General features: G+C 51.1%; 1 protein-coding gene across 3 annotated transcripts in view; it reads left to right on the top strand.

The window, feature by feature from the left end:
* The window catches only part of TFDP1 (transcription factor Dp-1), a 56,193-nt gene that overhangs the window by 3,758 nt on the left and 36,763 nt on the right, over positions 1–15,672 (top strand). The window lies entirely within an intron of this gene.

The following is a 15,672-nucleotide window of genomic DNA, read 5'->3' as shown; positions in this document are numbered from 1 at the left end:
TGATGGTGTTGTGAGTGGAGGGTGGGTGGTGATGGTGGTGTAGGTGGCGAGTGAGTAGTGATGGTGGAGTTGGTAGAGAGTGAGTGTCATCATAGTGTTGTGGATGGAGAGTGAGTGGCAGTGCTGGAGTGGGTGATACAGGGTCACAGGAGGAGGAAACAGCCTAGCAGGTGGCTGCCTTTGATGTTCCTTGAGTGGGCCCAGCTGGAGAAATGGTGAGAAGGATTAGGTTTCTGCTGTCTTGCTCAGGGACTTGTTTTTTATTTTATTTTATTTATTTGAATTAAAATGGTAAATTCTAATGGAATGTTTCTTTTTATACTCTGTTGAGTGGGAGAATGTGGAGATCAGGAGTCAGCTGTCAGACGGCCACCTGGCTGGCGCCGGGAACCTGAGGCCTGGTCTTGCCCGGCAGGAGTGCTGGCATAGCATGGGCCACTTACAGAAATTTATTATCAAGATTATGGGCTGCCCTTGGCAATTTGGGGAGGATTTCCTTGCTGTGGGGACTGTCTGTTTCCATGCCTGGCCCACCCAGTCTGTGATAGCCTCAGGTACAGTCCTGTCTTAAGTTTGGAGACACTCGGGGAGGTCCATACAGACTCTGAGTTTCTGAACTGCCCTTGAAACGTCTCAGGCCCTCCCCCTCAGGGCCCAGAGAGGCTGTCCTCCGGTTCCTGAGCAGGGTGGCTGTGACCCGCGGATCTGTGGGGTCCCATGGCAGGTAATGGTGGTGCTCGGAACCGTCCTCAGATTTAGTCTTGGAAGGCACTTTGGCGCCTCCTGTAGAGTCGGATAGGCCCTTGTCACGAGTCACTCCAGCTGCAGGGACTCAAGTTGTTCTAGAGCTGGGCTGGCAGGGCCCTTGGGTGAGGGAGTATGGCCTGGCACTGGCATCTCGGCCTGCAGCCAAGTTTCCTGTCTGCCCAGGCAACATGACCCTTGGTGGGATCAGGCAGTGCTGTGCCTCTCCCCTCCCGACCTTGGAAGATCCTGCCCTCACCCACGGTTGTCCAGTGTCATGAAGGTTTGTAAGTGGGAAGGCGGGGAGCTGATGAATTCATCAAACATTACAGGGATGCTTTTGCTGTAAGACATTGGGGTGTAGCCAGTGTGGGGCTGTTTCTGGGGTCCTGCTTGTCTCTCCAAGCTCTTCCTGCTGTTGGTATAGATGCAGGGAATCCGAACTTGCTCCTGGGCTGGGCGGGGACTCGGACCTGGTCGGCTGCCTGTGCAGAGAAAGTGGCTGTGGACATCACTGCCCAGCATTCACTTGCCTTGGTTGTGAAAGCCGTTCTGTGGTGCCTGTTTGTGTCCTGTGAATTTATGGAGAAATCCTGAAATGGAGAGCTGGGGACCAAAGAGAACTGTGTGCGTCCCACCTTGGAGGCTTTTTTTTTTTTTTTTTTTTTTTTACATTGAGAAACTTAATTTATTCCCATGATGGGGGCTGACGGAGGTCCCAGAGCTGGGGCCTGGTCTCCTGTCCTCTTGCCTTTTTTTCCAGACGAAGAGGGGGTTAGCCAGCTGAGGCCTGAACAGGCCTGGGATGGCTCTTGGGCTTGAGGGCCTGTTCTGGCAGGATGGCAAGCAGACACTGGACAGGGTCACTTGGGCGGCCGATGCGCCAGCTTCCGACTCTTCAGGACTGACCACTTGTGCCGCTTTATGGTGTAGATCAGGGGCACTAGCAGAGCCATCATCAACATCTTGAGCCCCATGCATTTTCGATGGTCGTGCTCTGGCTCAGATGCCCAGCGCAGGAAGGTGCACACGTCCTTTGCTATCTGGGACATGGTAGCTGGGGTGCCGTCGTCAACCATGGAGGCTTTTGAGTGATGCTGTCATGAGGCCCTGCTAATGCCAAGAGGGGACCAATGAGCTCCTCGAAGGGTCTACTACCAGGTGTCCTTTTACAGACTGAAGTTCAGGCCTGAAGAGGTGGACCTGATGCAGCAACAAACTGCTGTTTCCTTCAGTGTTTGAAGAAGTGAGTTCTGGGAACAGGATTCAGCAACTCAGGCATTGTTTTGTCCTCAGAAAGAAAGAACTTAGAGGGTAAGAAGGTTGTCAGTTCAGCCCCCTCAGGTTTAAGTGTTGAAGAAATCTATGATGACGTGCTTGTTTTTACAACAGTCTTCATATTTCAGGATTTTTTTTCCTACATAGGATGAGGTTAGATTAATTCTGAAGAGATACTAAAAATTAGAAAATTATAGGTTAATTAAAAGTTTTGCCCCTGCCGGTTGTGGTGGCTCACGCCTGTAATCCAGGAGGTGGGTAGATCACCTGAGGTCAGGAGTTCGAGACCAGTCTGGCCAACGTGGCAAAACCCTGTCTCTACTAAACATACAAAAATTAGCCAGGCGTGGTGGCAGGCGCCTGTAGTCCCAGCTACTCGGGAGGCTGAGGAGGAGAATCGCTTGAACCCAGGAGGCAGAGGTTGCAGTGAGCTGAGATGACACCACCATTGCACTCCAGCCTGGGCGACAAGAGCAAGACTCGTCTCAAAAAAAAAAAAAAATGTTTTGCCCCTAAAACATGCTTTGAAAGAGGTATTATAGGAACATCTGGTATAAAATTCAAAAGATAAAAAGGATATTTTAATCAGCTCTTTGTTAGCTCTTTACTTTTGGTATTTGGAAAAAATCTCTGAAGTTCCTTGTGTAAGAATTAGAAACCTCACCTTTGGTGCACAGCTTGATTTGCAGTAGAACTGTTAGGTGCTCTTCAGGGGACGTTAAAAACTTTTCACTCTTGGTATTTACATTAAAAAGTATTTTGTTGTAGAACAATTAGAAAATCCAGATTTGCAGTTGATATTTAGCTTGATTTACACTATGGCTTTCTGCTGTTTGTTGTAAAGAACTAGATTTGTCAAGTTTTGCTCAGAGAGGAGGCCTAGCAGCAGTGGGTGGCTTAGACCACACATGGGGATGGATCTGCAGGGGGAAGGGCGGGTGTCAGCATTGGCTGAATTAGAGGCTGAATTAGATGACCCCTCATCCCCCAGGTGTCTTCTTACTCAGATGATTCTGGTTGTTCGGGTACTGGCCATGCACTGCTGTCTGTATCTTTGTGCGTGGTGCAGGCCTGGAAAAGCGTCCACCCTTTCCACCTTTTTCCCGGCTGACTGAGATTCCCACAGCATCCCGACTCTGCTTCCGGGCTCCTGTGTGGACGCGGACTATGGCTTTTAAGTTGTCGCACAGGTCATGGGCTCTGTTCACATGTGCTACAGGTCATTTTGAGACTCAAGGATGAAGAGTTGTATCTGCCTCTTGCTGTGTCGCCCAAGCTGGAGTGCAGTGGCCAGATCTCAGCTCACTGCAAGCTCCGCCTCCCGGGTTCACACCATTCTCCTGCCTCAGCCTCCGAGTAGCTGGGACTACAGGCGCCCGCCACCTCGCCCGGCTAGTTTTTTGTATTTTTTTTAGTAGAGATGGGGTTTCACCGTGTTAGCCAGGATGGTCTCGATCACCTGACCTTGTGATCTGCCCGCCTCGGCCTCCCAAAGTGCTGGGATTACAGGCTTGAGCCACCGCGCCCGGCCTCTTCCTGTCAGTCTTTTGTGTGAATCCTGTTTTTTGTTTTGAGACGGAGTTTCACTCTTATTGCCCAGGCTGGAGTGCGGTGGCGCGATCTTGGCTCACCGCAACCTTTGCCTCCTGGGTTCAAGCGATTCTCCTACCTCAGCCTCCCAAGTAGCTGGGATTACAGGCATGCACCACCATACCCTGCTAGGTTTTTTTATTTTTAGTAGAGATGGGGTTTCTCCGTGTTGGTCAGGCTGGTCTCGAACTCCCGACCTTGGGCGATCCACCTGCCTCTGCCTCCCAGAGTGCTGGAATTACAGGCATGAGCCACCACGCCCAGCCATAAATCCTGTTTTTCCATGGTCCAGTTTCTAAGAGATTCTGGTCTGATGAATGAAACCCTTGTGTGTCCCCTGTGGCTTTGAGATACAGTATCTTTTAATGCAGATGCTTGCCCTGTGCACCCTGCTGTGCCATTCAGTAACATCGCGTCACTGGGGTCTGAGGAAAAGAGACAGTGTGATCTGCTCCAATGGATCGGGAAGTGGGAAAGGGTCAGAAACCCGAATGGGTCAGCCCAGAGTCCAGCATTGCCAACGCGTCCCTAGCCCTCCCCTCCTGCCCAGGTGACACGTGTGGTGTGTGCGGGTCCTCAGCAATGCCCAGGTGACAGGTATGCTGTGCGCTGGTCCTCAGCCACGGCCAGGTGACAGGTGTGTGTGCAAGTCAGGTGACAGATGTGCTGTGCGTGGATCCTCAGCCCTGCCCAGGTGTCAGGTGTCCTGTGTGCGAATCCTCAGCCCTGCCCAGGTGACAGGTGTGGTGTGTGCGGGTCCTCAGCAATGCCCAGGTGACAGGTGTGTGTGCAAGTCAGGTGACAGGTGTGCTGTGTGCTGATTCTCAGCCCTGTCCAGGTGACAGGTGTCCTGTGTGCGAATCCTCAGCCCTGCCCAGGTGACAGGTGTGATGTGCGCGGGTCCTCAGCAATGCCCTGGTGACAGGTGTGCTGATCCTCAGCCCTGCCCAGGTGACAGGTGTCCTGTGTGCAAATCCTCAGCCCTGCCCAGGTGACAGGTGTGTGTGCGGGTCCTCAGCCCTTCCCAGGTGACAGGTGTGCCACGTGCGGGTCCTTAGCAATGCCCAGGTGACAGGTATACTGTGCGCTGGTCCTCAGCCATGGCCAGGTGACAGGTGTGTGTGCAAGTCAGGTGACAGGTGTGCTGTGTGCTGATTCTCAGCCCTGTCCAGGGGACAGGTGTCCGCTAATCCTCAGCCCTGCCCAGGTGACAGGTGTGCTGTGCGCGGGTTCCGAGTCCTGCCCAGGTGACAGGTATGCTGTGTGCTGATCCTCAGCCATGCCCAGGTGACAGGTATGGTGTACACGGGTCCTTAGCCGTGCCCAGGTGACAGGTGTGTTGTGTGCTGGTCCTCAGCCCTTCCCTGGTGACAGGTGTGGTGTGCGCGGGTCCTCACCCTACCCAGGTGGCAGGTGTCCTGTGTGCTGGTCCTCAGCCCTGCCCAGGTGACAGGTGTGTGTGTGGGTCCTCACCCTGCCCAGGTGACTGATGTGGTGCGCACAGGTCCTCAGCCGTGCCCAGGTGACAGGTGTCCTGTGCGCTGGTCCTCAGCTGTGCCCAGGCTTGGGCTGTGGGTGCTGCCCATTCCTAGTAGACATGGAATCCTTGTGTTACTGAGTGACCTGCGTGTGCCGATTGCTGTACCAGCGGGCTTTTCTGTCGCAGTTGCTTTTTAATAGTATCCATTAAGTAGACTTTCCACAAGAAAAGAATATGACTTACTAAAAAAATTCGAGTATTATTTCTTCTGATTGTAAGAGTAATCTTAGTTGCAGAAAATTTAAAAAAATTCTAGGAAAGCAAAAAAAAGAAAATGAAGTTACGTTCATATGTGAGCTGAACTGTTAGGATTTTATAACGTATGCCTGTTGGATTTCTATTTAGGTGTGTGTGATAAGGCAGCTTTTCCAAGATGGGAACGTACTGTACCTTCTGTTTCTAATCTTTTCACCTCAGTATATTGTCAGTGTTTTCTCTGGTCAGTTATTTTTTTCTACCATGTTTTTAGCAGCTGTACGTTTATTTGGTACGTCGGGGAGTCGTAGATGGTCAGTTACTGAAAACGTGGATTAACCTGGGAAATAATTTTAAAAAGATGCTGTACCTAAACACTTCATTTTACATTCAAACAAATGCGTATCTGGTCCCCAAACCTCTTGGCTCTGGACTGAACTCCTCTTCTTGGAGGGTGCGGCCACCCCTTCGAGCCACACCCACTGTACCGGGTTTTGTTTTCTGTAGATTGAGTGGAGAACGTAAAAGACATCTCAGGACACACAGTGCAGCCTCCTGGGTTGGTTGCAGTTTTCCCGGGGTGCGGATAACAGTGCCACTGGTACAGAGGGGTGTCTGGAACGAACCAGGCTGCGTCTGAGACACATGGAGATCCGTCCGAGAGAGTCTGGTCGGCCGGGCACTTCGTGGGAGAGGCGGTGGAGTTAGGAGAGCTCTTCCTGCTGCATGGATGTGCCTCAGTAATGACCCACTCCCCTGTGGTTGGAGATTCTAGTGGTTTCCAGTTAAATCTTCCCAAATTTGCACAAATCCAGGATGAGTTTTAGGATGAACTGCTGGAGGTGAAATTGCCTGTGTGCGTGCATGTCTGTGACTACAAACGCTGGTCTTTGAGACGTACCGTCAGGCTTTTCAGCTGCTGTGTAGTCATTCACTTCCTCTCCTTGAAAGTATTAATGGCTCGGAGTAATTTGTATGGGACTTATTTTAGACTCTGCTATTTATTTTGCCTTTAAGAAAAATCAGGGTTTGAATGAAAATATCTCATGTCACCACTGTTGATAGAATCTGAATTATATTTTGCAGGGAAGCAGGATGAAGAGGGAGATGACCGTGGTGGGAGTCCAGCCTCTGACTTGGTTTTCATGCCTGAGTTTGAGGTCATGCCTCTTACCTAGTTATTGGCTCTTGGAAACCATTCCTGCTTTAGGGCATCCTTTGACTCCCGGCGTCGTTTTTAGGCTTAGAGGCCTTACCTGGAATGATGCAGCATGGAGGACGGACATCGGCCTCAGCGTCATCCAGGTAGCCCGAGTTGAGCTGGCTGTGGACGAGGGGTTCCTTTCGCTTTGGGAGACCCCAGGTGTCCCCTCCCCCAGCGTGGCCAAGTTGGGGAGGAGGAGTCACACATTCGACAGCTCACGGGGTGTGCAGCCACAGAACTGGGACCCTGGTCTGTAGGCTCCATGTCTGGGCGATGACTCTTGCCTGGACTTAACCTCTTTTTTCTCTAACAAATGGAAAAGCAGTTCCCATTGGAGTGGCCGGACCAAATCCTATTCTGGGGTGGAAGGGGATGAGGTGGTCAGCATCGAGGGTGATGTTGATGCCCGTTCGTGTCCTCAGTGTCTGTCCTGTGCCAGGCTGTGGTTCCAGTGGCATTTATCACAGGTGGATGCTGATCCTGGAAGCCATCCTTCGTGTTTTTGGGCATTGGTTCCCTGGAGCCCTGTTTTTGCTCATTGTTGAGACAGAAAGGCTGCTGGTGAGGAAGCTGTGCGTCCCCTCGCCCCAACCTGTCCTGAGCTTGCCTCACGGTGCCTCCTTGTGGGTAGGCATCAAACCCTGCACCTGAGTCTGCTGTGGCTCTGGTGCCTGCCCGGTGCCATGGTCAGGGTGGGTGTCCTGGGCCCTCCGGACACCCCCTGTCTGGCCAGGGTTTCTCCTCCGTGCTGACCCCAGGCTACCCTGGAGGAGTGTTTCTGAGAGTGCTGGTGGCTCACTCTGTCCTTGGATGACTTGGTTTTTGTTAAAATGGAAATGTAAATTCTTTCTAAAAGAGAAAAGAGTTTAATGTAAAAACTTTTCCAGAAGAGAAATTAGATGAACATATTATTATTTTGAAGTTAGCTGATATGATAAGTAAACAGATGAATGGAGATGGTCTCCACCTCCCACGGGCTGGAGGTATACTTGGGCGAGGGATACGGGGCGGCTCTTCCCTGAGGCCCGAGGCCTGGACCCCGTCGTGCTGTCCGGCAGCATGTGCTGCGTTTCCCTGGGGAGCATTTTCCCACCGGGCCTGTGTGACGTGTTGTGGAGGAAGCTGTGTGAGGCAGGGTCCCAGGGGCCTGCACGGCTGGACCTTGCCAGCCCTGCGACCTCAGGTGGGGACTCCTGGCCTCTGTGTGCTCGCCTGTCCCATGTGGGTGGCCAGCCACCCTCCCTAACAGGGCAGTGAGGGAGAAAGGAGGGCATCAGCTGCTGTCCCCATCCTGGCTGAACTTGGATGGATGCAAAAGAGTGAACATAAGGCTTTGACGAAATTAGGAGCACCTCATAGGCCTGGGCTCGGAGTCAGACCTTCTCCTAGCCACGAGGGGCTGGTCTGATCAGAGCTGGAGGGACGGCCATTGCCGCGTGCCCGGTGTGAGGGCTCTGAGCTCAGGAGCCAGCAGCCAGACAAGCTGGGGACTCTGCGGCCCCTGCCTCTGACCCAGTGTTGCACAGAGGGGCCCTGGCTTGCCCTGGGCACTGTTTAGAATGATTGAGGGGGTGGCGGTTGGCCAGATACAGGAGAGGTGGAGTCTCCAAGGGAGCAGGCCTCTCCTGCAGGCTGCGGCTTCCAGGAGGGCTGCGGGCATGAGGTGTTCGAACACAGCAGTGACTTCATAAGAAAAGAGAGCGGAGCCACTGACATTTCAGGTGAGTCATTGTCAAGAGTGTGGAATCCAGCTGTGCTGGGAGCCACTTGCTGGTCCCTGGCCAAGTCCCTGTCTGGTGCCTCTACTCCCCACCACCTCAGCCCTGGAAAACCTCGCCTGCCAGGTTCATACTGCACGACCCAGTGCAGCCTGCCCCAAAGACAGCCGGAGGCAGGATGCAAGCACCTGTTTAACGGCTGTGGAACTAATGTATGGGTTTTCCAGGCAGTTTTGCATTTGTGCCTGTTGTAGACTGGAGCATCTTTTGGTGTTTTTCTGCTGGAAAAGCAGGCTTTAGAGTGGTGGCTGAAAGTCTGATTATAGATTATATAGATTAGAGCAGCCTCTGCTGGGAGAGGGATGCTGGGTGCCTGCCTTCCAGGTGTCTGCTCGCGAGTGGACAGGCCCTACCCTCTGTGCTTGCTGGGGCTTCAGAATCCACTGGTTTCCTGAAGGTTCTGGTGCCCGCTGAAGCACAGCCCCACCTCCCTAACCTGCCCCTCCTGTGACTCGCATTGTGTGTGAACTTACCTCCTTGCTCTTCAGCTTCCCTGCCTGGTGGCTCCAGGCTGTCCCCTGGGGACCTGGGGTTTGTGTGGAGTCTGCACCCCCTTTCCCCTTCATTTGAGTTGTGTGGGGCCGGGAGGAGGTGTTTGTGCCCCTGCGTGGCTTGCACTGTGGCTCTGGCCGCCGTCCCTCTGCCCGCTCGGGGATGCCAACTTCCTCTGACTCTTTCTTAGGGTGACATTGGGCCCCACCCTCGCCTGCAGCTTGGCACCTCTGGATGGACCTCGTTAGGCATGCGGTTTTTCCCTTAGTTTAGAAAATGGAATTGCTTTATTGCTTTGTTTAGTTATGACAGCGGAGAGTTTATTTAAAAACTTAGTGGTGCCGGAAGGTATCAGAGTAAGCAGTCATCTGAAATGACAGTCATGGGGGCTCTGCTGTTAAGGCTTTTTGGTGATTGTTTTTGGGGATAACCTAGATGTGTGTGTTTAAACACACATGTACGGTATGGAATTTTAAGTAAATGAACTCACGTTTTGTTCACTGCTATTTTTTACTCAGCAGTTTGTCCTAGGTTTTTTTTTTCACATCAGTAAATATAAGCAGAGATAATTCTAAAACGTTTGTGGAACATTTCAGACACACACAAAAGAGAGATTGTGCTGCTGCCTCATCCCTGTCACGGACCTGGGTGACTCCCTCCCTGGCCAGGGTGATCATTAAGTAGTTATTAAATATTCTGACATGTGTCTCTCAGAGATAGTCATTCACTCTTATTGTCACATAGGCAGCATTTAGATTTCTCAAGTTGTCTGAAATTTGGAAAGTTTGTTTGCATTGGAGCCTCGCCCCCTTTCCGCAGCTGCTGGAGTCTGGTCTCGTCGATGCACCCTCACTTCCTCCACCCTGTTGATGCGCTGCCCTGGCTGTGTGTTCATCCTTCAAAACCTTACCCTCGATGGTGTTGGGGCCTTTGTGAGTGACTAGGATTGATTGAGGGCACGAGGGTGTAGCCCCCCTGCCCGTTGGATCACCGTCCTTATAAGCCAGTCCCCAGGGCAAGCCTGCCCTTTTCCCACCTTATGAGCCCAAGGAGGAGGTGGTAGGTGCAGCCTGGAAGCTGGCTCTGCCCTGACCTCCCACTTCCACCTCCAGGACTGTGAGAGAGAATCCTTGCACTTAGGGCTCCAGGACCGTGAGAGAGAACCCAGGACTGTGAGAGAGAACCCTTGCAGGTAGGATAGGGCTCCAGGATCACGAGAGAGAACCCAGGACTGTGAAGTACAAGAGAACCTTTGTACTTAGGGCTTCAGGACCGCCAGAGAGAATCCTTGTATGTGGGGCTCCAGAACCGTGAGAGAGAACCCAGGGCCGTGAGAGAGAATCCTTGTGCTTAGGGCTCCAGGACTACAAGATACAACGTAGGGCTCTAGGACTGCAAGAGAGAACCCAGAATCATGAGAGAGAATCCTCGCATGTAGGGCTCCGGACCATGAGAGAGAAGCTTTGCACATAGGGCTCCAGGACCTCAATAGAGAAACCAGGACCGTGAGAGAGAACCCTTGCACGTGGGGCTCCAGGACCACGAGAGAGAACCCAGAACCGTAAGAGAGAACCCTCACACGTAGGACTCCAGGACCGTGAGAGAGAATCCTTGCATGTGGGGCTCCAGGACCACAAGAGAGAACCCTTGCACGTAAGGCTCCAGGATTGCGAGAGAACCCAGAACCGTGAAAGAGAATCCTTGCATGGAAGGCTCCAGGACCACAAGAGAGAACCCTTGCACGCAGGGCTCCAGGACTGCAAGAGAGAACCCAGAACCGTGAGAGAGAATCATTGCACGTAGGGCTCCAGGACCGTGAGAGAGAGCCCTCGCATGTAGGGCTGCAGGATTGTGAGAGAGAACCCAGTACCATAAGAGAGAATCCTTGCACATAGGGCTCCGGGACCATGAGACAGAACCCTCCCACGTAGGGCTCCAGGACCGCAATAGAGAACTCAGGACTGCAAGAGAGAACCCAGGACCCGGGACTGTGAGAGAAAATCCTTGCATGTAGGGCTCCAGGACCATGAGAGAAGGAACCCAGGACTGTGAGACGGAACCCTTCATGTGGGGCTCCAGGACCGTGAGAGAGAACCCAGGACTGCGAGAGAGAACCTTTGGACCTATGGCTTCAGGATCGTGAGAGAGAACCCTTGCACCTAGGGCTCCAGAACTGCGAGAGAGAACCCAGGACCGTGAGAGAGAACCCTTGCACGTAGGGCTGCAGGCTGTGGTGTTTGGTGGCGGAGTCTGAAAGGACTAAGACATGGCTCACATGTTTATTTAGGTTGCTTGCAGCACTTCGTCTTTATCTAAGCAGGTGTGTGATAAATGCACTGGCTGAGTTAGGCTTCCAAGTACCCTCCTAATAGGCTCTTGGAAGCACAGCTGCCCAGGTTGGGATTGAGGACTGGGTAGAGGACCTGGGCGCTGCCAACCACGGCATCTCTGCCAGCCCAGGAGTGCACGTTTTTCTTTGCATTTCTCAGAGCACTACTGGGATAGCTAGAACGTCTTGTCTTACATTTGTTAACAGCTTTGTGTCTTGTGTACTTTTCTGTTAGGTGTTTGTTTTTTAATCAACTTCTGATTCTTATCCAAGAACAAAGTTTGAGTCTCCATTTCGGTAAAGTTTTTCTTTACCTTCAGAAAAATTAGGATGTTTGTGAAAGTTTTAGTTTTGCAAATATAGACCTTGCATGTAGGTTTGATCTTAGGGGTTATATATTTTTAAAATTTGTTATTATCAATGAGTGTTTTTATCCATTGTGTTTTCTTTCTTTGTTGTTCTTTTTTTTTTTGAAACAGTCTCGCTCTGTCGCCCAGGCTGGAGTGCAGTGGCCAGATCTCAGCTCACTGCAAGCTCCGCCTCCCGGGTTTACGCCATTCTCCTGCCTCAGCCTCCTGAGTAGCTGGTACTACAGGCGCCCGCCACCATGCCCGGCTAATTTTTTGTATTTTTTAGTAGAGATGGGGTTTCACTGTGTTAGATTGAGATGGTCTCAATCTCCTGACCTCATGATCTGCCCGCCTTGGCCTCCCAAAGTGCTGGAATTAGAGGCGTGAGCCACCATGCCTGGCCACCCATTGTATTTTCTAACTGCTTATTATTGCTTATAAAAGTCTGCTTTTTCTAGTATACTCTTTTCTTTATTTTTTTTCATTTTTTTTCTATTTTTATTTTTTATTTCCATAGGTTTTTGGAGAACAGGTGGTATTTGGTTACATGAATAAGTTCTTTAGTGGTGATTTCTGAGATTTTGGTGCACCCATCACCCGAGCAGTGTACACTGAACCCAATTTGTAGTCTTTTATTCCTCACCCCCTTCTCACCCTTTCCCCCAAGTCCCCAAAGTCCATTATATCATTCTTATGCCTTTGCATCCTCACAGCTTAACTCACATTACTTCTGTTTTTATGTTTTCTTTACTCTGCTTGATATTTTCTAGCATTCTTATGACTTAGAAAAACTTTAGTGAGGCTGGACGTGGTGGCTCACGCCTGTAATCCCAGCGCTTTGGGAGGCCGAGGCGGGTGGAACACGAGGTCAGGAGTTGAAGACCACCCTGGCCAAGATGGTGAAACCCCATCTACTAAAATACAAAAAATTAGCCAGATGCGGTGGCAGGCGCCTGTAATCCCAGCTACTCAGGAGGCTGAGGCAGGAAAATCGCTTGAACTCTGAGGGTGGAGGTTGCAGTGAGCCGAGATTGCGCCACTGCACTCTAGCCTGGGTGACAGAGTGAGACTCCGTCTCAAAAAAAAAAAAAAAAAAACTTCAGTGAATAATAATATATAAAGTGCACGAAAACCTAAAGAATGATAACATACCTACTATAAAATACGCAGATGTGAAGTATACAGCTAAATGGATTTTAAACATCACACACAGTGTCACCACCGCCCAGATGGCAACACAGCCATCCAGGAGCCTCCCACATGCGCCTAGGGCAGTCCCCCTGCCATGCTTCTCCTCCCGTGCTGGCGTCCAGCAGTGAGAAGTCAGCTCTGCCGCCAGCCTCAGTGCCTTGTGCTGAGGATACTGCTACCGCTGCAGATGCATTCTCAGGAACGGACATTCGCTGTGTCCCGTTTTTGGCAGTTGTAGTTATGACCATCTGTAGCTGTGAGCATCTTGCATGGTCTTTGGCGCACGTCTGTGCGTGTCTGTGGAGGATTTGCATGGTTTGGCCCTGTGGGGTCGCTGAGCTGGGGGCAGACCCACGGGGGCTTGTTCCTGTGCCCACCGCTGTTGGGCAGCAGGGCGTGATGGCTCCTGGGGTGCTGGGCGCCTGTGGCCTCCACCTGCATTCCTGGCGCCCGAGGGTGCTGTGTGTCGCTCCTGCTTCCAGGCTGCAGAAGGACCTCTCTGTCTTGATGCGGAGTGCGGCGGCGTCTCCAGTCCACGCGCAGGAGCTGGGCTGTCTGTAGGTCTCTTTGTTCTGACTTGCAGGGCTGCCTCTCTGTTCTGGGTGTGGTCCTGGCTCGGGTCTGCATGTTGCAGGCATGTCCTCCCTGGCTGCGGCACTCTTGATTTTTTTTTTTTTAATGGCTCCCTTTGATGAGGAGACTTTCACTGCCCTTTTCTCTTTCCTTGGGTGCAAATTGTACAGTTCTTAGGCCTTTTTAACATCATCGTGTTTGCTGCTTACATTTTTCTTTATTTTCCCTCCTGCTACCTCTGCTCCAAACCGGATAGTTCATCTCACTGTCTAATGTGCAGTTATTGTATTTTCTGCTCTGGAACTTTCTTTTGGTTTCTTTTATAGGTTTTAGTTCTTTGCTAAAATGGTCAAACCTGAGCTTTAATTTCTTGAGCGTCTGATCAGTTACTCTGGTGGTTTCACCCCTATTCCTGCAGGTCTGGCTCCGTGCTCTTGGTTTTGGGTCACGACTTGCCCTCTTGTCCTGTTGGGCATTTATATCAGAGTCTGTGGAGGAAGTGCAGGGCCCTTCTCAGCAGCTGGGCCGCAGATGGTGGCGACGGATCCCTCCGGTCTTGGTGTCTGGGCTTCCTGCTGGGTGAGGGTCTGGCTCTTTGAGTTTCCAGCTCTTTCTTCTCAAGGTGTGGCCCTTGGGGGTCCCAGCCCCAGTACTGGGGCTTTGCTTGGAGCCTTCCTTTGGGGGGCCTCAGCACTGGCCCTGCCTGCCCTGGTCACGGGTTCTCTGATTGCATTAGACAGATTCAATGGATTTAAACACATTTCTTTTTTTTTTAAATTAATTTATTTTTTATTATACTTTAAGTTCTAGGGTACATGTGCACAATGTACAGGTCTGTTACATATGTATACATGTGCCATGTTGGTGTGCTGCACCCATTAACTCGTCATTTACATTAGATATACCTCCTGATGCTGTCCCTCCCCCCTCCCCCCACCCCATGACAGGCCGCGGTGTGTGATGTTCCCCATCCTGTGTCCAAGTGATCTCATTGTTCAATTCCCACCTATGAGTGAGAACATGCAGTGTTTGGTTTTCTGTTCTTGCGATAGTTTGCTGAGAATGATGGTTTCCAGCTTCACCCATGTCCCTACAAAGGACATGAACTCATCCTTTTTTATGGCTGCATAGTATTCTGTGGTGTATACATGCCACATTTTCTTAATCCAGTCTGTCACAGATGGACATTTGGGTTGATTCCAAGTCTTTGCTATTGTGAATGGTGCCGCAATAAACATACGTGTGAATGTGTCTTTATAGCAGCATGATTTATAATCCTTTGGGTATATACCCAGTAGTGGGATGGCTGGGTCATATGGTACATCTAGATCTAGATCCTTGAGGAATCGCCATACTGTTTTCCATAATGGTTGAACTAGTTTACAGTCCCAGCAACAGTGTAAAAGTGTTCCTGTTTCTCCACATCCTCTCCAGCACCTGTTGTTTCCTGACTTTTTAATGATTGCCATTCTAACTGCTGTGAGATGGTATCTCATTGTGCTTTTGATTTGCATTTTGCTGATGGCAAGTGATGATGAGTATTTTTTCATGTGTCTGTTGGCTGCATAAATGTCTTCTTTTGAGAAGTGTCTGTTCATATCCTTCACCCACTTTTCGATGGGGTTGTTTGTTTTTTTCTTGTAAATTTGTTTGAGTTCTTTGTAGGTTCTGGATATTAGCCCTTTGTCAGATGAGTAGATTGCAAAAATTTCTCCCATTCTGTAGATTGCCTGTTCACTCTGATGGTAGTTTCTTTTGCTGTGCAGAAGCTCTTTAGTTTAATTAGATCCCATTTGTCAATTTTGGCTTTTGTTGCCGTTGCTTTTGGTGTTTTCGACATGAAGTCCTTGCCCATGCCTGTGTCCTGAATGGTATTGTCGAGGTTTTCTTCTAGGATTTTTATGTAAACACATTTCTTCTGTAATTGTTTCCGCAGCAGGCTTGATCTGAGGCTCCTGTCCTGCCATTTCCAGACACGGCAGCTCCTGTCCTGCCCTTCCCACTTGATGCTTTCACTTGGAGCGTGTTCGTGAGATGAGCCTTCGCGCTGTCCCATCTGAACTTCGTTCAGACGCGAAGCTCTTTACTGCCACGTCCCTGCTCTGCAGTGGCACCGTGTCCTCTTCCCCGAGGTGGGGAGGTGTTGGCCTCTGTAGCTGAGAAAGGCTGGGCCTGGCGGTCACCCAGTGTGTCCTGTCTGGATTTAGCATCGTGAACCAGCAGCGTCTGTTGCCTCCCAGTGCCTGTTAGGAGCCCAGGTCCCCTGTCCAGCCTGTCCCAGGTGGCCCTGGCCTGTGGTGCCCTGAGTTGGTCCCGGCAGGACCACTTTCAGATTAACTCGCCCGGCTGCTGGTTGGATCCCGCTCCTTGTGGGCTGCTGGTGGGAACACGCTCCTTGTGGGCTGCTG

Source organism: Piliocolobus tephrosceles, chromosome X, assembly GCF_002776525.5.
Source record: "Piliocolobus tephrosceles isolate RC106 chromosome X, ASM277652v3, whole genome shotgun sequence".
NCBI classification, from domain to species: domain Eukaryota; kingdom Metazoa; phylum Chordata; class Mammalia; order Primates; family Cercopithecidae; genus Piliocolobus; species Piliocolobus tephrosceles.
This window is presented reverse-complemented; position numbering and strand designations above follow the sequence as displayed.